At 33.7% G+C, this 26,274-nt stretch overlaps 2 long non-coding RNA genes across 3 annotated transcripts in view; one reads left to right on the plus strand and one right to left on the minus strand.

The window, feature by feature from the left end:
- Positions 1–16,477, minus strand: part of LOC127083488 (uncharacterized) — a 114,699-nt gene extending 98,222 nt beyond the window's left edge. Inside the window, exon 1 of the long non-coding RNA XR_007788435.1 lies at positions 16,138–16,477. This is a non-coding gene — a long non-coding RNA (uncharacterized LOC127083488). The remainder of the gene's footprint in view (positions 1–16,137) is intronic.
- LOC127083493 (uncharacterized) overlaps positions 1–26,274 on the plus strand; it is a 108,645-nt gene that overhangs the window by 79,043 nt on the left and 3,328 nt on the right. The gene's annotated exons all lie outside the window — the stretch shown is intronic.

A 26,274-nucleotide genomic window follows, 5' to 3' on the forward strand; every position in this document is an offset into this window, starting at 1 on the left:
TGTGCAGGCCTCTTCTGTTGTGCTATGGGAATCAAAATCCTTGGCCGGACTAACCCCAAATCCCTCAATCTCCTGAACAAAAGGGTGTAGGTCATAGGTGGTTCCTCAAACTGACGCTCCTCCTTTTTCTTCTTCACCTGGCCCCTAACTCTTGGTGCCTTCTGTTGAGGTGGTAGTTGTTGCTGTGGTACAAGTAGATTACCGACAGGAGTGGTTAAAGCAGCAGCATAAGGATGATAACGATCCTTACTGCGTTCTTTCTTTGTTGGCACACCAACTGAGTCAACCTCCTTCTTGAGCGGACCACCGCCAGAGGGTTCCTTTGCTACAGAGTCAGAGGGATTTGTCACTTCGGATGATGGAGCTTTTCCCTGAACTTTCTCCTTGATCATCCAGTTCTCAATCTTTTCCAATCTCTCAGACATGGCTTTCTGCCCCGAGGCAAGCCCTTGCACAATACTGAACAATCCCTTCATCATCTCTTTCAGCTCAAGGATGTCGGCGTTGGGAAGATCCATCAGTTCGGATTTGTTGCCCCTAGCAGGATATCTGAGCAAACAAGCTACGCGCACCGGTTGACACCTACAAAACAGCAAATGGGTTAGTATGACTCACACATGCTATGTCTGTCCGTACTAGGAATATTCTGTCCTTGGATTCCGGTTTCATCGAGACAGATAAAATTTTATGAACAAGATTCTGACATCTGGTGTCTCTCAACCTGAGTCTCTGTTAAAAATAATGGACCCTGAGTACGGACAAACATGAGTTGAATGCAGATGAATGCGAAATGAGACCAATGCGAATGCATGAATGCAGGTCACTGTGCCACCAAGTCATCTGAAGACCCATCGAATCTCTGGACCAGTCACAGTCAACTGAGTCACCATAAATCCGACTTGGGGAGTTCCGAAATAAACGGAACCGGAGACTACATCACTATCACAGGAACATCCACTGAACGGATGACAGCCAGATTCTCTGAACAAGTACTTTCAAATTCAACCCGGGGATCCGAAATAAACGGAACCTGCTGATAAACCACGGACAGAACTCTGGCGTCCCAGAAATAAATGTCCATAAATTCGGCTGAACCAAAGTCACCATCACAGCACCGCTGACAGAAACCGTATCTGTAGAGATCAAACCCTCCCCTCACAGGTGAATTCTAACAAGGTCATCCTAAGGCGGATAATAGTCTCGACAATCGGGCAGAGATACTCAATGGGTTTGCCCTTTCGGGTGTGCCATTGTAGCTCTCCTGAGATCGTCTAAACCAAAGATCTGGGAAATGATCGGTCACCAGAGTCAACAGCTCAAATGAAGTAACTCAACCAAAGTGGAATATTCCACAATGGAAAGCACTATCAGATGAACCTCGTCCGGCTTGTGGTATGTCACGTTACAACATCATGCTGATTTAGCAAATGAGGAACGTGAGACCCACACTAATCCTAGGTGTATACTCGGGCCTGGGTTTTAGCCCCACTCAGAACACCCACCCCAGACAGAAGAACCACCTGCACAGGAGACAGTTCAATGACAGTATGATGCATGCAAACATACATGCAAACAATAAATGCAAACAATAAATGCACATATATACAATGAGTGCAATAAATAAACACAAAGCAACCAAGGCCCTAACCTAGAGAGCGCTAGGAGAGACTCGCTTAGGGAAGATGGACCAGCACAGGTCAACTTCTCGTATCCCCAGCAGAGTCGCCAGCTATCGCATCACGCGAAAAACCGGCGGGAAAACAAGAACAACAGAGCCGCCACCGTGCGTTATTTATCCCAAAAGAGGGAAAGGAAACGCTCAGAGTAAACCTGGAAAGAGCATGGTCTCGCGACCAAAGAGAATGGGATCGGGAGTCGGTTATGCGAAGGGAAGGTATCAGCACCCCTACGCATCCGTCGTACTCGACGGGATCCACGCACAATAGGAAGGGAAAATGGTTGCTAAAACACTGCTCACACACACACTGGCTGAAGGAGACACAAGAAAACAGACTGAAACTGACTCGGCAGGATATCGCATCCTGGGCCTACTTAGTCTATCAAGCGTAGACATCAGAGTCAAAGTAGTTCGGACTGGGGAAACGACACATGCTCGCTAGGATATCGCATCCTATGCATACGTATCTCCTTTGGACGAAGGAGAATCAGAGCATCCGTAGCTCGGCTGACGCGCACACAAACAAACACAGGCAAGGGTAAACATGGAGCCTGAATGCCAATCACTGGGCTTACATCAGCATCCGAACCAAAACGCACACAAGGAGGCAAACGTGGAGCCTGAATGCCAATCACTGAGCTTACATCAGCATCCGAACCAAAACGCACACAAGGAGAAGGGTCTCGATTGCAACCAGGGCAAGAGAAAGGGGAGGTCTCAATCGCAACGAGGGCGAGAGAGAAGAATTAGTGTTAGTTGTTAGTCAAACTCGACAAGACATCGCATCTCGTGCCTACGTATCTCATCTGGACATGAGAATCAGAGTTGCCGTAGTTCGGCTAAACTATTCCTGTTGGTTTGTGTTTTTTAGATGGATAACGTCACTACGCAATCTACCTGATGCTCGACCTTTGGAGACTTACTCACCTGTAGTAGAAGGAGTTGACATATCCTTAAGAGGGGATAATGTTTGTTTGTGTTTTAGGAAAGCTCAAGCAAGAAAGGAAGTCCTATACGAAGGAACCGTGCTACCTTAATTGTCATGCAAACGAGACTACGCGGAGTCTAGCAAACCTAGGGGATACAATCACACCACACAAACATATACAGCATGAAATAAACACACCAACAAAGGGCTCAAACATCAGGGTTAGGCTTTAGTCGAGGGGTCATATCAACCTCAACAAACAAGCCTCTGTATCGGGGTCAGGTTAGCTCTTAACCTTGCCATTGAGGGGCTAAGGTGAAGCCGATGAAAGGTGATGAGGGGTGTGCCCCATTGCTTCTATCTCAAGTCAGAGAGAGCATCAGACAAGGGAGCGTGGGTCCAGAATGGGGGGACCCTTCTACGCTCAGGACATAGACTCGACTGTACAATGTACAAGATCTTGGGCTTGGATCTCAATGCTACAACCATGTAATGGGAGCAAGGAGAAGACTCACAGAATAGTGGGGGATAGATTGCTTATCCCTACCTTCCACCAATTGCCTCTTTTAGAGGACTTTCACCTGCTTGGCACGAAAAATAAACAACCACAATCATTGCCTCTTAAGGAGGACTTCAGACAGTTTGCCCGGTCAAATAACAGACCGGGTCTCCAGACTACATGAAGTTAGGAAGTTATACCTCAATGCAAGTTGCTTAAGCAAAGCAAAGCAAAAGTTCACAAGGAACTGAGCAACTAAGTGTACCTGTACAAAAGTCAAACAAAATCAGCATCCCATTCATAATCAGACAACAATATAATGATTAATTAACAATCCCAATGATGTGCATAGCACAAGTCCATGTGGACCAACATCCTACAAAACAGCCACATTAGTTTACAAGTCAAGTAAGATAATCCCAAATGTGAAACATTTCCTTTAATCATTAACTTCTTAACCTGAAAAGCCAAAAACAAGTTCAAATGTAAGTGACAAGACCTCTAGGACAAGCCTAGGGTCCAAAAGAAGGAAAAATCCTAAAACAGCAACCAATTCATGATCAAAGTCAAGATATTTCGAATACTAAGGGATCCCAATTGGTCCCATATCCAAACTATACACCTATTTCAATTTATACGACATGTAAGGCAAAGTGAGCAATGTTAAACCACATATGAGCAATCAGCAAGATCACATCACAAAAAATACCAAAACAGCATGGAAAATTCCACAAAAATTATATCCTAAACAGAGGACATTCAACAAGCTACATGTCAATTTTCATACAATTTGGCCTAGTGGAACTATGGGAATTAATTCAACTTGACAAGGCATGCAAAAACACAATCAAATGAAGCTACAAAATGTACATTAACTTCAATTCAATGGTAAACAATGACATTACATGGGAAATTAGTAGGACCAAAGCCAAATGAAAGCTACACATGTCAGGAACTATTCTACCAAATTTCATGGTCATATCATTCATCATGCTCATTCTATGCACAAAATAAGGCAAACTAGTTCAAAGGAAGCACTAAGCCTACAAACAGAATTATTGCATTCAAACCCACATCAACACAATCCCAAAAATTCTCAAATAAATTACACCTAAACAGGGGATAATCAAGGGATGGCACACCAAATTTCAGCTTAATTGGGCAAATGGAACCATGTCAATGAAAATTAACAAAAACAGACGCAATCATAGGCTCCAAATCACAACATCAACACGTGCTTCCACTTCAAAAATTCATAACTCAATGAAAACAAAAAAGAAATGGATGAGACCAAAACAGGGAGGTCCTAACATGTGTCTTCTACAAGCATATCAAATTTCATGATCATACAGTGCCATATGAGCATTTCACAATGAATCTACCAATCTATGTCACACAAGCTTGCAAATTCAATCATCAGAAATGAAAAATCATGATCAATTAGAAAACACAATGAACAATTCCACAAAAATTCACAGAGGATCCTAACATGTCAATGAGCATCCATACCAAATTTCAATCAATTCTAACAAGTATAGGTCATGCAAAAAATTCCAACAAATTGGCATCATGAGGTGTGACACAAATTGTCACACCTAAGTTCAAAAAAATGTAACTCAATGACCAGGTATCAAAAATGCATGAAATTTATATGGAAATAAACCTCAACCAGTCAACAATCATCACAAAAATTTCCAATCATTTATTTTACATTATGAGAATTTCATGATCAAATTAGTCTAAGGTATCAAAATATACACATGTGGAAGAAACCCTAGGTCAAATGAAAAATATTCCATGCACAACTTTGACCAATAGGTCAAAAATCATCTACACTCAATGACAAAGTCAACAAAATTATTTTCACAATTTTCTGATTTTTCTATATTTTTCTATGAATTTTCTAAGGTGCTAAAGTATTTTTTAAGAATTAAAATGAATTAATTTAAATTCAGAATGGCAAAAGTGTAATTATTGGGCGCGGGGGAGGGAAACTCCCAATTCGAATTTTCAAACCAGTTTACGGATCAAACGCGCATATTATCATCATCTTCAACAATAAATTTCCAGCAAATATGAACAAGGCTCAAGAACACGCATTCTCTAAATCCTAACCAAAATGAACAAACCTATAGTCGTTGGAACCGTTACAACATGTAGATTACGAATATCAACTCCAATTAACCTAACAATCACTAAATCATGCAAATCGATCGATCTAGGGTTTTAGATTCAAACTTCGAGTCGCGATTTCTTGCGCTACAGTTGATCATTTTCAATTCTAAAAGTAGCATGATGATCTACGTAACCTATTCTACCACACGCACACAATCATTCAACGAAGCATGCGATTCGAATTTTGGACGAACCTGCTATGGCAGTGGTATAATCGGTGGAATTGGCGCGCGTTTGGATGAAACAGAAGCAGTGCAAGCTCGTGGCAGCAGTATGTGATGCTCAGGTTTGATCAACTTTGCTCCAATCGTTCAAAATCAACAATCACCATTGAAGAAGCTTGGATGTACAGTTGGGAACGGCGCGGCAATGGAGGTTCTCGTGCATAACAGATGGAGCAATGGCCAATGTGAGATCGCTGCAAAAAGAAAATTGCCAATTGATCCAAGATTGATGGAGTTTCGAGGATTTTGGTTTTTGTGGATTCTTGAAGATTTTGAGAGAATATTGATGATTTTGATCTGAATTTTTGGTGCAATGAATATTCTGTTATGTTTATGGAGTAATTAGGCTTTTATATGTCAGCTTAATCCACAATTAACCAAGGTAATTAACCAAATGGCATTGTAAGCAAAATGCATTTTCACTCAAAAATGGCCAAAACACCCTTCCTCTAAATCAGTCCATATGCCAGCTCAATTTTGGTTCCAACAAGTCTAAAATACCATGTGTAATGTGTAGAAACAAGTTTCATTTCAATTGGCCAAATATTTTGCAATTTCACCCTTTGATGGCATAATGTCCAATTTCAACCATTGCACTTTCCAAACCAAAACTCAATTTGCAAAGCCTAGCCATGAAATGAGGATTCAAACACACTCCAAATGTCATTCCTGAGGTGTTACAAAAGGTCCCATCTCAAAATTCCAAATATTTTGACATTTGGACAATTTTGCCCCTGATCCAATTTAACAGTCCAGTTGAAAAGTGACTTTTTGCATTGGCCATTTTTGGAAAAAACCAATGATGCACCCTTGAAGTACATGTCAAATGGAGTTTGTGCATATAAAGAACTTGCAATTTGGACAAACCATGTGGTAGTTATGGCCTCCTGATTACGGGTCTTTTCTGAAATTCACTGAGCCATATTTTGCAAACCACACATTGGATTTTTGAGTTCTTGGACTTTTTGGAATGGTGAGAACAAGATCTTCAACTTTCATGTTGGACAAATTTTGATTTGAAGCTTTTATGATGAAGTTATCTTGAGGAGAAAAAGTTTCCATTTTGGGCAGCTGAGATTACAGGTCCACTTGCCATTTTTGGAAACTTTCTGTCTGACCTCCAAATCTTCAACCTTGGTCTTTGGCATGTCAAATGAGACTTATATGGACATGAATGAGGCCTTTCAAACCATTTCCCACCTTCCAATCCGTAAAATCGGGCACAGTTGACCACAGTTGACCACAGTTGACTTTCTAGGGTTTCTGGTTGATTGAACAATGACTGTTGACTTCTGAGCATCCAACCTTTGGCCAAACCACTTCAAAATGATCCTTGGACCATATGAGCTTGAAAAAACCAACCCTAGGGCTTTGTCTCAATGAAAATGGCACTTGCTTGTTTGACTGACTGATTCTCCTGATCAGTTAGACCTGATTCATCAACTGAGCTTGCACTTGGGCAAATGGACAATGCAATGTTATGCAGTGGACATTGTTAATGCTATGACCTAATATGAAATGAATGTACAAAATGGTAGGGTGCAAATTTGAGGTGCTACACCAAGCTCTGGGAGCTTGTTTAAGTCCATATAAAGATTTTTTAAGTTTAAAAACATATTCTGGAAAATTTGGATTTTCAAAACCTGGAGGTTGGTTGACATACACTTCTTCTGATATATAACCATTAAGGAATGCACTCTCGACATCCATTTGATATAATTTAATAGAATGGTTAATAGCAAAAGATACAAGAAGACGAATAGATTCTAACCTTGCGACTGGAGCAAAAGTTTCATTATAATCAATACCTTCTTGTTGACTATAACCTTGAGCTACCAGTCGAGCTTTGTTTCTGACGACTTCTCCTTTCTCATTCAGCTTGTTTCTGAATACCCATCTGGTTCCAATAACGTGAGTGCCTCTGGGCTTTGGAACAAGATCCCAGACATCATTCTTTGTGAATTGATCTAATTCTTCTTGCATGGCTGAAACCCAGTCGTTATCTTGAAGTGCTTCATCACAAGACGTAGGCTCAATCAGAGATACTAGTCCCAGAGGAGTATCTTCAGAGGTCCTGAAGGTAGATCTGGTTCTAACCGGTTCGTCTTTGTTTCCCAGAATCAAATCTTCAGATACATTGATACGACTTTTAACTTTCTTTGGGATTTCTGGGGATTTAATTTCTTCAGAGTTCTGAGTGACAGTTGCTTCTGGAGTTTTATCAGATCCTGCAAGAGTGATTTCTAAATCTGCAAAATTTTCAACTAGCTTTGACTTTTCAGGGTCAAGCTTATCATCAAATCTGACATGAATTGATTCTTCCACAATTTTGGTTTCTGTGTTGTATACTCTGTAGCCTTTAGAGCGTTCTGAGTATCCTAACATAATACCTTTCTGTGCTTTGGAATCGAACTTGTTCAGATGTTCTTTAGTGTTTAAGATAAAGCAAGAACATCCAAAAGGATGAAAATATGAAATGTTTGGTTTTCTTCCTTTACACAGCTCATAGGGAGTCTTTTCCAGAATAGGTCTTATAGAGATTCTATTCTGAATGTAACATGCTGTATTTACAGCTTCTGCCCAAAAGTGCTTTGCCACATTAGATTCATTGATCATGGTTCTGGCCATCTCTTGGAGTATCCTATTCTTCCTCTCTACAACTCCATTTTGTTGTGGAGTTCTAGGGCAGGAGAAATCATGGGATATTCCATTAGAGTCAAATAATTCCTCAAAATCTTTGTTTTCAAATTCTCCACCATGACCACTTCTGACTCTAATAATTTTAGAGTCAAATTCTTTTTGCACTTTGGAGCAGAAACTAGTGAATACAGAGTGAGACTCACTCTTGTGCTTTAGGAATTTCACCCATGTCCAGCGACTGTAATCATCAACAATGACTAGTCCATACTTCTTTCCATTGACTGATGCTGTTTTCACAGGACCAAATAAGTCAATGTGGAGAAGTTCTAGAGGCTTAGAGGTAGAAACAACATTTTTCTTTTTAAAGGTTGTTTTTGAAAATTTTCCTTTCTGACATGCTTCACACAGAGCATCTGAAGAAAACTTCAGTTTAGGTAGGCCTCTGACTAACTCGAGTTTATTTAGCTGAGAAAGTTTCCTCATGCTAATGTGGCCCAATCGTCTATGCCACACCCATTGCTCTTCGTGAACAGTCATCAGACATTTGACATTTTGTTCTTTTAAATCAGAAAGATTGATTTTATAAATGTTGTTTTTCCTCTTGCCTGTGAATAGGACTGAACCATTGTTTTGATTTATGGCTTTACATGTTTTTTGATTAAAAATTACATCATAACCATTATCACTTAATTGACTTATGGATAATAAGTTATGCATTAATCCTTCTACATAAAGGACATCAGATATAGAGGGAAGAGTACCATTACCAATAGTTCCGGAGCCTCTGATCCTTCCTTTCTGATCTCCTCCAAAACCTACAAATCCAGCGTCTTTAAGTTCCAGACTTTGGAACATAGACTTTCTTCCCGTCATGTGTCGCGAGCATCCAGAGTCCAGGTACCATGACTGGTGTCTGAACTTTGCTGCATAGGATATCTGCAACATAAACAATCTTATCTTTCGGTACCCAGAATCTCTTGGGTCCTTTCTGATTAGTCTTCCCAGAGTTTCTTATAACTTTGGGTTTTCTAGCATTTTCAAATTTTTGTTCTTGTGTGTGTGTGTAGTGATATGAAAATGGAGATTTAAGTTGGTCACTAGAAGAAGTTTTAACTTCCTTAGGATCATACCCAATTCCCTTTTTATTGTTCTGACTGACTCCATAAATCATGGATGCCATAATACTCCTACCTATTCCATTTTTCAGAAATTCTTGAAAGGCTTCTTCGTATTCATAAATTAATTTATTTGAAGTTTGTGGTGCTTGAGACGCTTCTTCTAATTCTAAGCTTTTTCTTTTGGCTCCATCTCTTTCTAATGTTAAAGATCTGATTGTATCTTCCCGCTCTAGAATTGTCATCTCAAGCTTGCCACATTCTTCAAATTTTGCTTTAAAACAGCCTTTTATGTTTTTAAGCTTTTGTTTTAATTTCTGATATGAGCTAAGAGTTTCTGACAAGCATGATTCTAGATCAGATCGAAAGAGTTCAGAGAATACCTCTTCAGATTCTTCATCTGAGCTGCTCCTGGATGTGGTAGCCATAAGTGCCACGTTGGCCTTTTCATCAGAGTCAGATTCTGATGACTCAGATTCACTATCATCCCAGGTAGCCATCAATCCTTTCTTTGTCCTGAAGGTATTTTTCTTGAAGCTTTCTTTTCTAGAATTGTCTTTCTTTAGCTTGGGGCATTCATTCCTGTAGTGACCTGTTTCTTTACATTCATAACAAGTAATATCTTTGTTAGTTTTACCTTTTGAGGTTGATTCTGATCGATCCCCTCTGGGTCTTGGTCTTCTGAAGTTGTTGTTCCTCTTTTTCCAGAGTTGTTTAACTCTTCTGGTCAGGAGGGACAATTCTTCTTCATCATCAAAATCATCTAGTTCAGAGTCATCAGTATCTTCAGTTTCTTCCTGGAGAGCTTTGGTTCTGTCAGGTTTGCGTCTTTCATATCTGGACTTTAATGCTACGGACTTGTTCCTTTTCTGAGGCTCATCTTCCTCTAGTTCTATCTCATGGCTTCTGAGGGAGCTGACAAGTTCTTCAAGACTGATATTGTTCAGATCCTTTGACAGCTTCAGAGCAGTAACCATGGGTCTCAATTTCTTTGGCAGACTTCTGACTATCTTTTTGACGTGATCTGCAGTTGTGTATCCTTTGTCTAGAACTTTGAGACCTGCAATCAGAGTTTGGAATCTAGAGAACATTGCCTCTATGGCTTCATCATCTTCCATTTTGAAAGCTTCATATTTCTGGATAAGCGCCAGAGCCTTTGTCTCTTTGACCTGAGAGTTTCCTTCATGAGTCATCCTCAGAGAGTCAAGTATGTCTTTGGCTGTTTCTCTGTTGGTGATCTTTTCATACTCGTTGTAAGATATAGCATTGAGGAGTATGGTTCTGGCCTTGTGATGATTCTTGAAAACTCGCTTCTGATCATCTGACATTTTACTTCTGGGAACTTCAGCTCCATCCTCTATGACAGGAGGTTTGTATCCATCTGTGACAATGTCCCAGAGATCAGCATCATAGCCTAGAAAGAAACTTTCGATTCTATCTTTCCAGTAATCGAATTTCTCTCCATCAAAGACAAGAGGCTTAGCATTGTAACTATCCTTTTCATTTGTGTGGGCCATAGTTTTTCTCGTTCTGGATCTCTCTACACTGTTAAGTGTTTGATTAGAAAATCAATAACAGAGCCGGAGCTCTGATACCAATTGAAGGTGAGAAAAACAAGAAAGGGGGGTTTGAATTGTTTTGAAAATAAGCGCTTTTTCAAAATGAAAATCACACAAGGATTTTTATACTGGTTCGCTTATAACACAAAGCTACTCCAGTCCACCCGGCCAAGGTGATTTCGCCTTCAACAAGGACTTAATCCACTAATCTTGAAAGATTGATTACAAACAACGTCTAAGAGAAAGATCTCTCAGTCCTCTCAAGTATACAGACTACACAGAGTCACTTGAGGAAATACAACAAAGATAAAACTTATGTAATCTAGAGTGCTTCTAAGATAAGCAAATATTACAACAGTAAGAACAAAGTGTTTAACGTTTCAAGCAAAAGCTTTGTGAAATATTGAGAGAGATGAAGAATGTTTTTTGTGTATGCTTGCTTTCTCTAACCTCTCAAAGTTGATGTTTCAGTAAAATCTTGTGATGTTGTACTTGTACCTCTCAATGTTGATTTGCAGTCCTTTATATAGAAGAGAAGGATCCGTTGAAAAATCATAGCAGATAATAACTCTTGAATAATAATTAGTGCCATAACTTATGTTGCTTGTTGCCAAAGCAACTTTCTCTTCTTGAATGATTACTTTCCAAAAATAGTTCCTATTCATTTGAATTTGGAGTTAACGTCTCTTTCTGTATTAGGAAGTCCATTTCCATAACTTTATTTGAAGTTAACGTTACTCTTCCTTATTTAGCAATTCCATAATCAGAGTCTTCGTGTTTCTGGAGATCTTGGAATCTTGCTATCTAACTTCTGATGTTGATCTCTTTTGAGTTCTGATGATTTCTTCAGATAGCGCTGAGAACTTCTGGAGTTTGAGATACCGTTGTTCAGAGTCAGAACTTCTAGAGCGTACTTCTTGTTCAGATGCTTCTGATATTTTGCTGTTTTGCTCAGAGTTAGACTTTCTTGAACGTGTTTCTACTTCAGATGCTTCTGGTCTTCTGATAATTTGTATCTGATATGATTCTGTATCTGATGATTTCTTCCTTCTTTCCTTAGAACCCTGCACACTTAGAAACTTTTTGTTAGGGTGCCATTTTTGGTTTCATCCTTTGTTATCATCAAAATCATGGAATCTGTTGTAGAACAATTTTTGTTCTTACAAAAAGTATTTAGGGGAGGATGTGAAACTTTTGAGAAACGGAAGACTACCTTTATTATTGAGTGTTTCTAATTTTTGGCTTGATACAAACTCAAGTACATCACCTTAATTTATACTAGTGGCATTCTTAAATCAATGACTAGGATTTTGCCACCACAAACTTAATCTAATGACTATAAATCACTCTCTAGAATAATAACTTATCATTATCTTCTAGAGAGCTCTATAAATCTCTCTAGAATAGGCTGCTAGAAGTTGGACTTACTATAACACATGTTTGGGCTTAAAATTACTAAGGCCCAAAAACTAACAAACCCAGATTCAATTTAAATATTCAACACCCCCATAAACTTGATTTTGTTACTCCAAAAAAATATCTTAACTTTATGAAGTTTCATGCTTGAAATTCTTGGTGAAGATATCAGATGCTTGGTCGCATGACCGTCTCAACCAATATTGAGGCTTATAGTGAACTTTAAGTATTGGACCTTTATAAAATTAATTTTTTAAATATAATTAATTTAAATAAAATTTATTTTTCAGACTTTTTGAGATGCAATTTTTTTTATTAAATTATCATAATCGAGTTTTCATAAAATTTCTTTTCCAATGGATAGTAAAACTAACCCATTTAATCTTGGTTAAGACATTTTGATCTTAGATTAATTTTAATTTTAAAAAAAAATGTAACTAGAACTTTCATTTGTTTTATAGCAACATCAATGAAAAATTACCCATATTTTCATATTTATAATTTTTTGTTTATTTTAATGAATTTATCTAGAGACCATTTTTGCGATGTAATAAAAGCTTGATTTTTGTTGTTGTAATTTTGATTAACATAATTCATATTTTAAAGTAGACATTATATATTTTAAAATAAATCAAAAAAATAATTCATAAAATATATAAAAAATATTATAAATAAAAATTAAAGAGAACAAATTAGAACAATAGAACCTGATTTTCACATAATTAATTGTAACATTGTTACTTGTCATCTTTCATGTTCCGTCAAAAATAAATTGTTGATCGATTTAAATCCTAACCAATTGAAAAACATGACAAATAATTTCTCATCAAATATTCCATTCTCTGAACATACCATGGCATGTAAATTTCGAGTTGATATTGAACCTCCCACCCCTAGCTTCTGTTCCTAAGAGTATAATTGGAGTTTGCACATAACTATCAAGTTTTAGGACTGTACTGGTCTTGTAAATTGTAAGGAATATCATCATAAAAAAGATGAAATGCTTTTAAACTCTCTAATTGGGACACCATCTTTTTGTTCATTTTGTAGGTATAAAGCCTCGGTAATGGTATGTGGTCAATGACTTAGTAAATTTCGTGATCTAGTAGATTTTTCTATAGTTAGAGAATCCCGCAATTGGAACTAGCTGATCAAAACTTCATTCTCATGTTTTGACTTTGTTAAATGTGGAAAATATATAAAGTAAAAGCACGAGTTGTTAAATCTTTATATGTGACAGTTCCCACACATGAAATCCAAATCTTACTTTATGTAGTAGAAGTTGAATGAGCCATTGACATTGAACAATGAGGAAATTCGATCAGTTAATGCTAAATTATTATTCTCTTACAGTATCTAATTTATCTTCTACCGGATTTCTTAATGGCTTAAACTTGTTAATGTCTATGACGATGCCAATTTCTTAACGGCTTAAACTTGTCAATGTCTACGATGATGCCAATTTCTTAACGGCTTAATCTTATATTTGTAAAATTAACATCATAAACCATCCTAAAATATGTATAAAGAAAAACTGTAATTTGTATAACATTATGGAAAGTGAAAGGATCGGGTTTAATGTATATCTAACGACAAACTAATGAATTTTGCACTATTGGTGAACAACGTGTCAGCTACTTAAAAATTGATTAAGAAGCGATCTTGATGAAACACCACCTTGTTTAGTATAAAAGCGTCTTATTAAATTTAGTTATTTGTAAAGATAATAGTTCTAGATATATTTTATTTTTCAGCCTTTGACATTACATTCATGTGTCTGTACAAGCATGACAAATACATGCACATAACCAAAGAAAATCACCTAAGAAATACAATGTTAATAAAAACTTATGTTCTCTTGTTTTTACTATTTTATTTTGGCTTACTGGAGAGTACTTCTGGTACTCCTAACTTGTTTTGTTAGTTGATGTAATGTGATTATTTATCTTAATTTATCATCTTTGCAATAAAATAAATACATACATAAAGTTAAAAAATGCATCCATTTAAATTTTTTAATATAAATAACCTTAATACATATTTAAGCAATTTATTTGTATCAATAATTCCTTACATATTTAAACGAGTTATTCATATTTATCATTCCTTAATACATGTGAAGCCAGTACATGTGATAATGTAACTAGAAGGTAGATCTTTAGACTTAAGATAATATACAAAATTGTCACTTTCAGGATGACATTGTAATAATACGACTTCGATAATGTAATTTAAAGATTCTGATAATGTAATTTAAAGTTGTGATAATACAACTTTGAGAACGAAATTGTGATAATGCAGCTTGGAGGAGGATCTGGTGAATCCAATGCCATCCATTGGCATTGTGATAATGCGACTTAGAGTGGGATCAGATGAATTCATATCATTTTGTGGTATTGTGATTCGACTCGAAGGAGGATTAGAAAGTATTATATCTTGTATTCGCGATGATGGTCCAGTCATAGTTTTTAGCAGTGGTTCAGGAATTGACGATGGAGTAGATTCCATCATTTCAGTAACATTACCCCTTTCATTAATTTATTATGGATTTGCTTTCTTCGTCACATTATTCCCGATAGTTATTAATTTCCAAAATATTGTAGATAAATTACTTTTATTTTTTATCCCATACATTTCATAATTTATTTAATATTTCAACTCAAAGAATCAATGTCTCTCCTGCAAGTTATAAGCATATCACATCGTAACAATGAGGAACATTAGATTCATATAAAGTGAAGGATTTCAATGATGTGTTCAAAAATTCCTCGAGTAAAAGATTTTTGAGTGTTGCCATTAACTCCTACTTCAAGCTTCAAGAATCATTTCTAAATTATGATCACTATGGTTTTATAGCATGCCCACTACTAACATTTGAAGCGAAGGATTTCAATGGTGTTCAAATATTCCTCGAGTCAAACGTTTCTAAGTGTTGCCATTAAATCATGCTTCAAGAAACATTTTTGAATTATAATCACCAAAGTTTGATAACTTGCGCACCATTTTTCTTTGTATCCCCAATGCAAGCATATCCATCACAAACTAAATAAAATAGAATAAAAAAATATTTTAGTGGAAGATATAATTACAGTTCATCTCAGATCTAGAAAAGAAGAAATAAATTGTTGATACCTGAGGTATACTTATTATGGGCAACTCAAAATCAATAAATATGATGTCAAAATTCACACCAATCAACAAAAGTTGCATTACTTCTTGAGCATTGTTTGCAGGTTCTGTTCGAATGCCTGTTGATTCATTATGAACAATAATAAAACATAAGAATATATATATAGCTTTGAATATAGGAGTGAGGCCCCTTTAATGCACATCCCAAAAGGAAATTAAAAGATGTAGATAAATGCAACTAGAAATCAGACTTAATTAGGACATGAAACAATACACAAATTGAACTTATAATCCAACCACTTTAATATGATCAAATCTAACGTTAGTTCAATAATCCATCCACTTAAATAGGATTAAATCAAATATTAGTGCAAGAATCTAACAAATACCTAACAAACATTTATTATAACCAGTTAGAACAATCCGTCGAACACACTTAATGAAACAAAGAGAGGAGAAAAATATAATTTTTACTGACAAGCATTTGACCTCAACAAAACTCCATAACAGAAAACTAAAACACCAAGGACAGCAAAAATCATTAATTAAGAGAAAGCTCACCTTGTTTAATCAAGGAAATCACGGTCGTTGACTCTAGGAAAAAATCTCTGACAAAAGACCAATTAAATCGCAAGGTAGAAATGTTGCTGATTGAACAGACTTCATCTTTAACATTTAGAATGAAGCTGTATAATTTTGAACAAGATTTATTACAAATTAGGTTGGAAAAAATATATGGGGGAATAAGATCGGGAGAAATTGTGCAAATTAAACCTATATTTAAGTCAAACTTATGATAACTTTTGTCTCCATTGATTCAAGTTGAGTTGGTATTAACAATGGAAGGTATCTACGACTGTTGTATAATGGTTGAAGAGACCCAATTGAATATAAAGGTAGGGGTTGGAATTATGTAATGGGTTTATACATATAAATGGGTTATTGTGTTTTTTTTCCAATAATAAAAATATTAATGCGTCTGAATATTTTAAAAAAATTATAATAAAAATACAAGATATTGGAAGGAAGATTTTGGCAGGTGAAAAGAGTGTTAAAAGTATTTAGGGGAGGATGTGAAACCTTTGAGAAACGGAAGACTACCTTTATTATTGAGTGTTTATAATTTTTGGCTTGATACAAACTCAAGTACATCACCTCTATTTATACTAGTGGCATTCTTAAATCAATGACTAGGATTTTGTCACCACAAACTTAATCTAATGACTATAAATCACTCTCTAGAATAATAACTTATCATTATCTTCTAGAGAGCTCTATAAATCTCTCTAGAATAGGCTGCTAGAAGTTGAACCTACTAAAACACATGTTTGGGCTTAAAATTACTAAGGCCCAAAAACTAACAAACCCAGATTCAATTTAAATATTCAACACCCCCATAAACTTGATTTTGTTACTCCAAAAAAATATCTTAACTTGATGAAGTTTCATGCTTGAAATTCTTCGTGAAGATATCAGATGCTTGGTCGCATGACCGTCTCAACCAATATTGAGGCTTATAGTGAACTTTAAGTATTGGACCTTTATAAAAAAATAATTTTTTAAATATAATTAATTTAAATAAAATTTATTTTTCAAACTTTTTGAGATGCAATTTTTTTAATTAAATTATCATAATCGAGTTTTCATAAAATTTCTTTTCCAATGGATAGTAAAACTAACCTATTTAATCTTGGTTAAGACATTTTGATCTTAGATTAATTTTAATTTCAAAAAAAAAAATGTAACTAGAACTTTCATTTGTTTTATAGCAACATCAATGAAAAATTACCCATATTTTCATATTTATAATTTTTTGTTTATTTTAATGAATTTATCTAGAGACCATTTTTGCGATGTAATAAAAGCTTGATTTTTGTTGTTGTAATTTTGAGTAACATAATTCATATTTTAAAGTAGACATTATATATTTTTAAATAAATCAAAAAAAAAATTCATAAAATATATAAAAAATATTATAAATAAAAATTAAAGAGAACAAATTAGAACAATAGAACCTGATTTTCACATAATTAATTGTAACATTGTTACTTGTCATCTTTCATGTTCCGTCAAAAATAAATTGTTGATCGATTTAAATCCTAACCAATTGAAAAACATGACAAATAATTTCTCATCAAATATTCCATTCTCTGAACATACCATGGCATGTAAATTTCGAGTTGATACTGAACCTCCCACCCCTAGCTTCTGTTCCTAAGAGTATAATTGGAGTTTGCACATAACTATCAAGTTTTAGGACTGTACTGGTCTTGTAAATTGTAAGGAATATCATCATAAAAAAGATGAAATGCTTTTAAACTCTCTAATTGGGACACCATCTTTTTGTTCATTTTGTAGGTATAAAGCCTCGGTAATGGTATGTGGTCAATGACTTAGTAAATTTCGTGATCTAGTAGATTTTTCTATAGTTAGAGAATCCCGCAATTGGAACTAGCTGATCAAAACTTCATTCTCATGTTTTGACTTTGTTAAATGTGGAAAATATATAAAGTAAAAGCACGAGTTGTTAAATCTTTATATGTGACAGTTCCCACACATGAAATCCAAATCTTACTTTATGTAGTAGAAGTTGAATGAGCCATTGACATTGAACAATGAGGAAATTCGATCAGTTAATGCTAAATTATTATTCTCTTACAGTATCTAATTTATCTTCTACCGGATTTCTTAATGGCTTAAACTTGTTAATGTCTATGACGATGCCAATTTCTTAACGGCTTAAACTTGTCAATGTCTACGATGATGCCAATTTCTTAACGGCTTAATCTTATATTTGTAAAATTAACATCATAAACCATCCTAAAATATGTATAAAGAAAAACTGTAATTTGTATAACATTATGGAAAGTGAAAGGATCGGGTTTAATGTATATCTAACGACAAACTAATGAATTTTGCACTATTGGTGAACAACGTGTCAGCTACTTAAAAATTGATTAAGAAGCGATCTTGATGAAACACCACCTTGTTTAGTATAAAAGCGTCTTATTAAATTTAGTTATTTGTAAAGATAATAGTTCTAGATATATTTTATTTTTCAGCCTTTGACATTACATTCATGTGTCTGTACAAGCATGACAAATACATGCACATAACCAAAGAAAATCACCTAAGAAATACAATGTTAATAAAAACTTATGTTCTCTTGTTTTTACTATTTTATTTTGGCTTACTGGAGAGTACTTCTGGTACTCCTAACTTGTTTTGTTAGTTGATGTAATGTGATTATTTATCTTAATTTATCATCTTTGCAATAAAATAAATACATACATAAAGTTAAAAAATGCATCCATTTAAATTTTTTAATATAAATAACCTTAATACATATTTAAGCAATTTATTTGTATCAATAATTCCTTACATATTTAAACGAGTTATTCATATTTATCATTCCTTAATACATGTGAAGCCAGTACATGTGATAATGTAACTAGAAGGTAGATCTTTAGACTTAAGATAATATACAAAATTGTCACTTTCAGGATGACATTGTAATAATACGACTTCGATAATGTAATTTAAAGATTCTGATAATGTAATTTAAAGTTGTGATAATACAACTTTGAGAACGAAATTGTGATAATGCAGCTTGGAGGAGGATCTGGTGAATCCAATGCCATCCATTGGCATTGTGATAATGCGACTTAGAGTGGGATCAGATGAATTCATATCATTTTGTGGTATTGTGATTCGACTCGAAGGAGGATTAGAAAGTATTATATCTTGTATTCGCGATGATGGTCCAGTCATAGTTTTTAGCAGTGGTTCAGGAATTGACGATGGAGTAGATTCCATCATTTCAGTAACATTACCCCTTTCATTAATTTATTATGGATTTGCTTTCTTCGTCACATTATTCCCGATAGTTATTAATTTCCAAAATATTGTAGATAAATTACTTTTATTTTTTATCCCATACATTTCATAATTTATTTAATATTTCAACTCAAAGAATCAATGTCTCTCCTGCAAGTTATAAGCATATCACATCGTAACAATGAGGAACATTAGATTCATATAAAGTGAAGGATTTCAATGATGTGTTCAAAAATTCCTCGAGTAAAAGATTTTTGAGTGTTGCCATTAACTCCTACTTCAAGCTTCAAGAATCATTTCTAAATTATGATCACTATGGTTTTATAGCATGCCCACTACTAACATTTGAAGCGAAGGATTTCAATGGTGTTCAAATATTCCTCGAGTCAAACGTTTCTAAGTGTTGCCATTAAATCATGCTTCAAGAAACATTTTTGAATTATAATCACCAAAGTTTGATAACTTGCGCACCATTTTTCTTTGTATCCCCAATGCAAGCATATCCATCACAAACTAAATAAAATAGAATAAAAAAATATTTTAGTGGAAGATATAATTACAGTTCATCTCAGATCTAGAAAAGAAGAAATAAATTGTTGATACCTGAGGTATACTTATTATGGGCAACTCAAAATCAATAAATATGATGTCAAAATTCACACCAATCAACAAAAGTTGCATTACTTCTTGAGCATTGTTTGCAGGTTCTGTTCGAATGCCTGTTGATTCATTATGAACAATAATAAAACATAAGAATATATATATAGCTTTGAATATAGGAGTGAGGCCCCTTTAATGCACATCCCAAAAGGAAATTAAAAGATGTAGATAAATGCAACTAGAAATCAGACTTAATTAGGACATGAAACAATACACAAATTGAACTTATAATCCAACCACTTTAATATGATCAAATCTAACGTTAGTTCAATAATCCATCCACTTAAATAGGATTAAATCAAATATTAGTGCAAGAATCTAACAAATACCTAACAAACATTTATTATAACCAGTTAGAACAATCCGTCGAACACACTTAATGAAACAAAGAGAGGAGAAAAATATAATTTTTACTGACAAGCATTTGACCTCAACAAAACTCCATAACAGAAAACTAAAACACCAAGGACAGCAAAAATCATTAATTAAGAGAAAGCTCACCTTGTTTAATCAAGGAAATCACGGTCGTTGACTCTAGGAAAAAATCTCTGACAAAAGACCAATTAAATCGCAAGGTAGAAATGTTGCTGATTGAACAGACTTCATCTTTAACATTTAGAATGAAGCTGTATAATTTTGAACAAGATTTATTACAAATTAGGTTGGAAAAAATATATGGGGGAATAAGATCGGGAGAAATTGTGCAAATTAAACCTATATTTAAGTCAAACTTATGATAACTTTTGTCTCCATTGATTCAAGTTGAGTTGGTATTAACAATGGAAGGTATCTACGACTGTTGTATAATGGTTGAAGAGACCCAATTGAATATAAAGGTAGGGGTTGGAATTATGTAATGGGTTTATACATATAAATGGGTTATTGTGTTTTTTTTCCAATAATAAAAATATTAATGCGTCTGAATATTTTAAAAAAATTATAATAAAAATACAAGATATTGGAAGGAAGATTTTGGCAGGTGAAAAGAGTGTTAAAAGTATTTAGGGGAGGATGTGAAACCTTTGAGAAACGGAAGACTACCTTTATTATTGAGTGTTTATAATTTTTGGCTTGATACAAACTCAAGTACATCACCTCTATTTATACTAGTGGCATTCTTAAATCAATGACTAGGATTTTGTCACCACAAACTTAATCTAATGACTATAAATCACTCTCTAGAATAATAACTTATCATTATCTTCTAGAGAGCTCTATAAATCTCTCTAGAATAGGCTGCTAGAAGTTGAACCTACTAAAACACATGTTTGGGCTTAAAATTACTAAGGCCCAAAAACTAACAAACCCAGATTCAATTTAAATATTCAACACCCCCATAAACTTGATTTTGTTACTCCAAAAAAATATCTTAACTTGATGAAGTTTCATGCTTGAAATTCTTCGTGAAGATATCAGATGCTTGGTCGCATGACCGTCTCAACCAATATTGAGGCTTATAGTGAACTTTAAGTATTGGACCTTTATAAAAAAATAATTTTTTAAATATAATTAATTTAAATAAAATTTATTTTTCAAACTTTTTGAGATGCAATTTTTTAATTAAATTATCATAATCGAGTTTTCATAAAATTTCTTTTCCAATGGATAGTAAAACTAACCTATTTAATCTTGGTTAAGACATTTTGATCTTAGATTAATTTTAATTTCAAAAAAAAAAATGTAACTAGAACTTTCATTTGTTTTATAGCAACATCAATGAAAAATTACCCATATTTTCATATTTATAATTTTTTGTTTATTTTAATGAATTTATCTAGAGACCATTTTTGCGATGTAATAAAAGCTTGATTTTTGTTGTTGTAATTTTGAGTAACATAATTCATATTTTAAAGTAGACATTATATATTTTTAAATAAATCAAAAAAAAAATTCATAAAATATATAAAAAATATTATAAATAAAAATTAAAGAGAACAAATTAGAACAATAGAACCTGATTTTCACATAATTAATTGTAACATTGTTACTTGTCATCTTTCATGTTCCGTCAAAAATAAATTGTTGATCGATTTAAATCCTAACCAATTGAAAAACATGACAAATAATTTCTCATCAAATATTCCATTCTCTGAACATACCATGGCATGTAAATTTCGAGTTGATACTGAACCTCCCACCCCTAGCTTCTGTTCCTAAGAGTATAATTGGAGTTTGCACATAACTATCAAGTTTTAGGACTGTACTGGTCTTGTAAATTGTAAGGAATATCATCATAAAAAAGATGAAATGCTTTTAAACTCTCTAATTGGGACACCATCTTTTTGTTCATTTTGTAGGTATAAAGCCTCGGTAATGGTATGTGGTCAATGACTTAGTAAATTTCGTGATCTAGTAGATTTTTCTATAGTTAGAGAATCCCGCAATTGGAACTAGCTGATCAAAACTTCATTCTCATGTTTTGACTTTGTTAAATGTGGAAAATATATAAAGTAAAAGCACGAGTTGTTAAATCTTTATATGTGACAGTTCCCACACATGAAATCCAAATCTTACTTTATGTAGTAGAAGTTGAATGAGCCATTGACATTGAACAATGAGGAAATTCGATCAGTTAATGCTAAATTATTATTCTCTTACAGTATCTAATTTATCTTCTACCGGATTTCTTAATGGCTTAAACTTGTTAATGTCTATGACGATGCCAATTTCTTAACGGCTTAAACTTGTCAATGTCTACGATGATGCCAATTTCTTAACGGCTTAATCTTATATTTGTAAAATTAACATCATAAACCATCCTAAAATATGTATAAAGAAAAACTGTAATTTGTATAACATTATGGAAAGTGAAAGGATCGGGTTTAATGTATATCTAACGACAAACTAATGAATTTTGCACTATTGGTGAACAACGTGTCAGCTACTTAAAAATTGATTAAGAAGCGATCTTGATGAAACACCACCTTGTTTAGTATAAAAGCGTCTTATTAAATTTAGTTATTTGTGAAGATAATAGTTCTAGATATATTTTATTTTTCAGCCTTTGACATTACATTCATGTGTCTGTACAAGCATGACAAATACATGCACATAACCAAAGAAAATCACCTAAGAAATACAATGTTAATAAAAACTTATGTTCTCTTGTTTTTACTATTTTATTTTGGCTTACTGGAGAGTACTTCTGGTACTCCTAACTTGTTTTGTTAGTTGATGTAATGTGATTATTTATCTTAATTTATCATCTTTGCAATAAAATAAATACATACATAAAGTTAAAAAATGCATCCATTTAAATTTTTTAATATAAATAACCTTAATACACATTTAAGCAATTTATTTGTATCAATAATTCCTTACATATTTAAACGAGTTATTCATATTTATCATTCCTTAATACATGTGAAGCCAGTACATGTGATAATGTAACTAGAAGGTAGATCTTTAGACTTAAGATAATATACAAAATTGTCACTTTCAGGATGACATTGTAATAATACGACTTCGATAATGTAATTTAAAGATTCTGATAATGTAATTTAAAGTTGTGATAATACAACTTTGAGAACGAAATTGTGATAATGCAGCTTGGAGGAGGATCTGGTGAATCCAATGCCATCCATTGGCATTGTGATAATGCGACTTAGAGTGGGATCAGATGAATTCATATCATTCTGTGGTATTGTGATTCGACTCGAAGGAGGATTAGAAAGTATTATATCTTGTATTCGCGATGATGGTCCAGTCATAGTTTTTAGCAGTGGTTCAGGAATTGACGATGGAGTAGATTCCATCATTTCAGTAACATTACCCCTTTCATTAATTTATTATGGATTTGCTTTCTTCGTCACATTATTCCCGATAGTTATTAATTTCCAAAATATTGTAGATAAATTACTTTTATTTTTTATCCCATACATTTCATAATTTATTTAATATTTCAACTCAAAGAATCAATGTCTCTCCTGCAAGTTATAAGCATATCACATCGTAACAATGAGGAACATTAGATTCATATAAAGTGAAGGATTTCAATGATGTGTTCAAAAATTCCTCGAGTAAAAGATTTTTGAGTGTTGCCATTAACTCCTACTTCAAGCTTCAAGAATCATTTCTAAATTATGATCACTATGGTTTTATAGCATGCCCACTACTAACATTTGAAGCGAAGGATTTCAATGGTGTTCAAATATTCCTCGAGTCAAACGTTTCTAAGTGTTGCCATTAAATCATGCTTCAAGAAACATTTTTGAATTATAATCACCAAAGTTTGATAACTTGCGCACCATTTTTCTTTGTATCCCCAATGCAAGCATATCCATCACAAACTAAATAAAATAGAATAAAAAAATATTTTAGTGGAAGATATAATTACAGTTCATCTCAGATCTAGAAAAGAAGAAATAAATTGTTGATACCTGAGGTATACTTATTATGGGCAACTCAAAATCAATAAATATGATGTCAAAATTCACACCAATCAACAAAAGTTGCATTACTTCTTGAGCATTGTTTGCAGGTTCTGTTCGAATGCCTGTTGATTCATTATGAACAATAATAAAACATAAGAATATATATATATAGCTTTGAATATAGGAGTGAGGCCCCTTTAATGCACATCCCAAAAGGAAATTAAAAGATGTAGATAAATGCAACTAGAAAACAGACTTAATTAGGTCATGAAACAATACACAAATTGAACTTATAATCCAACCACTTTAATATGATCAAATCTAACGTTAGTTCAATAATCCATCCACTTAAATAGGATTAAATCAAATATTAGTGCAAGAATCTAACAAATACCTACCAAACATTTATTATAACCAGTTAGAACAATCCGTCGAACACACTTAATGAAACAAAGAGAGGAGAAAAATATAATTTTTACTGACAAACATTTGACCTCAACAAAACTCCATAACAGAAAACTAAAACACCAAGGACAGCAAAAATCATTAATTAAGAGAAAGCTCACCTTGTTTAATCAAGGAAATCACGGTCGTTGACTCTAGGAAAAAATCTCTGACAAAAGACCAATTAAATCGCAAGGTAGAAATGTTGCTGAATGAACAGACTTCATCTTTAACATTTAGAATGAAGCTGTATAATTTTGAACAAGATTTATTACAAATTAGATTGGAAAAAATATATGGGGGAATAAGATCGGGAGAAATTGTGCAAATTAAACCTATATTTAAGTCAAACTTATGATAACTTTTGTCTCCATTGATTCAAGTTGAGTTGGTATTAACAATGGAAGGTATCTACGACTGTTGTATAATGGTTGAAGAGACCCAATTGAATATAAAGGTAGGGGTTGGAATTATGTAATGGGTTTATACATATAAATGGGTTATTGTGTTTTTTTTCCAATAATAAAAATATTAATGCGTCTGAATATTTTAAAAAAATTATAATAAAAATACAAGATATTGGAAGGAAGATTTTGGCAGGTGAAAAGAGTGTTAAAAGTATTTAGGGGAGGATGTGAAACCTTTGAGAAACGGAAGACTACCTTTATTATTGAGTGTTTATAATTTTTGGCTTGATACAAACTCAAGTACATCACCTCTAGTTATACTAGTGGCATTCTTAAATCAATGACTAGGATTTTGCCACCACAAACTTAATCTAATGACTATAAATCACTCTCTAGAATAATAACTTATCATTATCTTCTAGAGAGCTCTATAGATCTCTCTAGAAAAGGCTGCTAGAAGTTGGACCTACTATAACACAAGTTTGGGCTTAAACTCACTAAGGCCCAAAAACTAACAAACCCAAATTCAATTTAAATATTCAACACCCCCTTAAACTTGATTTTGTTACTCCAAAAGAAATCTTAACTTGATGAAGTTTCATGCCTGAAATTCTTGGTGAAGATATCAGATGCTTGGTCGCATGACCGTCTCAACCAATATTGAGGCTTATAGTGAACTTTAAGTATTGGACCTTTATAAAATTAATTTTTTAAATATAATTAATTTAAATAAAAATTATTTTTCAGACTTTTTGAGATGCAACTTTTTTAATTAAGTTATCATAATCGATTTTTCATAAAATTTCTTTTCCAATCGATAGTAAACCTAACCCATTTAATCTTGGTTAAGACAATTTGATCTTAGATCAATTGTAATTTCAAAAAAAATGTAACTAGAACTTTCATTTGTTTTATAGCAACATCAATGAAAAATTACCTATATTTTCATATTTATAATTTTTTGTTTATTTTAATGAATTTATCTAGAGACCATTTTTGCGATGTAATAAAAGCTTGATTTTTGTTGTTGTAATTTTGAGTAACCTAATTCATATTTTCAAGTTGACATTATATATTTTAAAATAAATAAAAATAATAATTCATAAAATATATAAAAAATATTATAAATAAAAATTAAAGAGAACAAATTAGAACAATAGAACCTGATTTTCACATAATTAATTGTTACA

This window comes from Lathyrus oleraceus, chromosome 5 (genome assembly GCF_024323335.1).
Source record: "Lathyrus oleraceus cultivar Zhongwan6 chromosome 5, CAAS_Psat_ZW6_1.0, whole genome shotgun sequence".
NCBI lineage: Eukaryota > Viridiplantae > Streptophyta > Magnoliopsida > Fabales > Fabaceae > Lathyrus > Lathyrus oleraceus.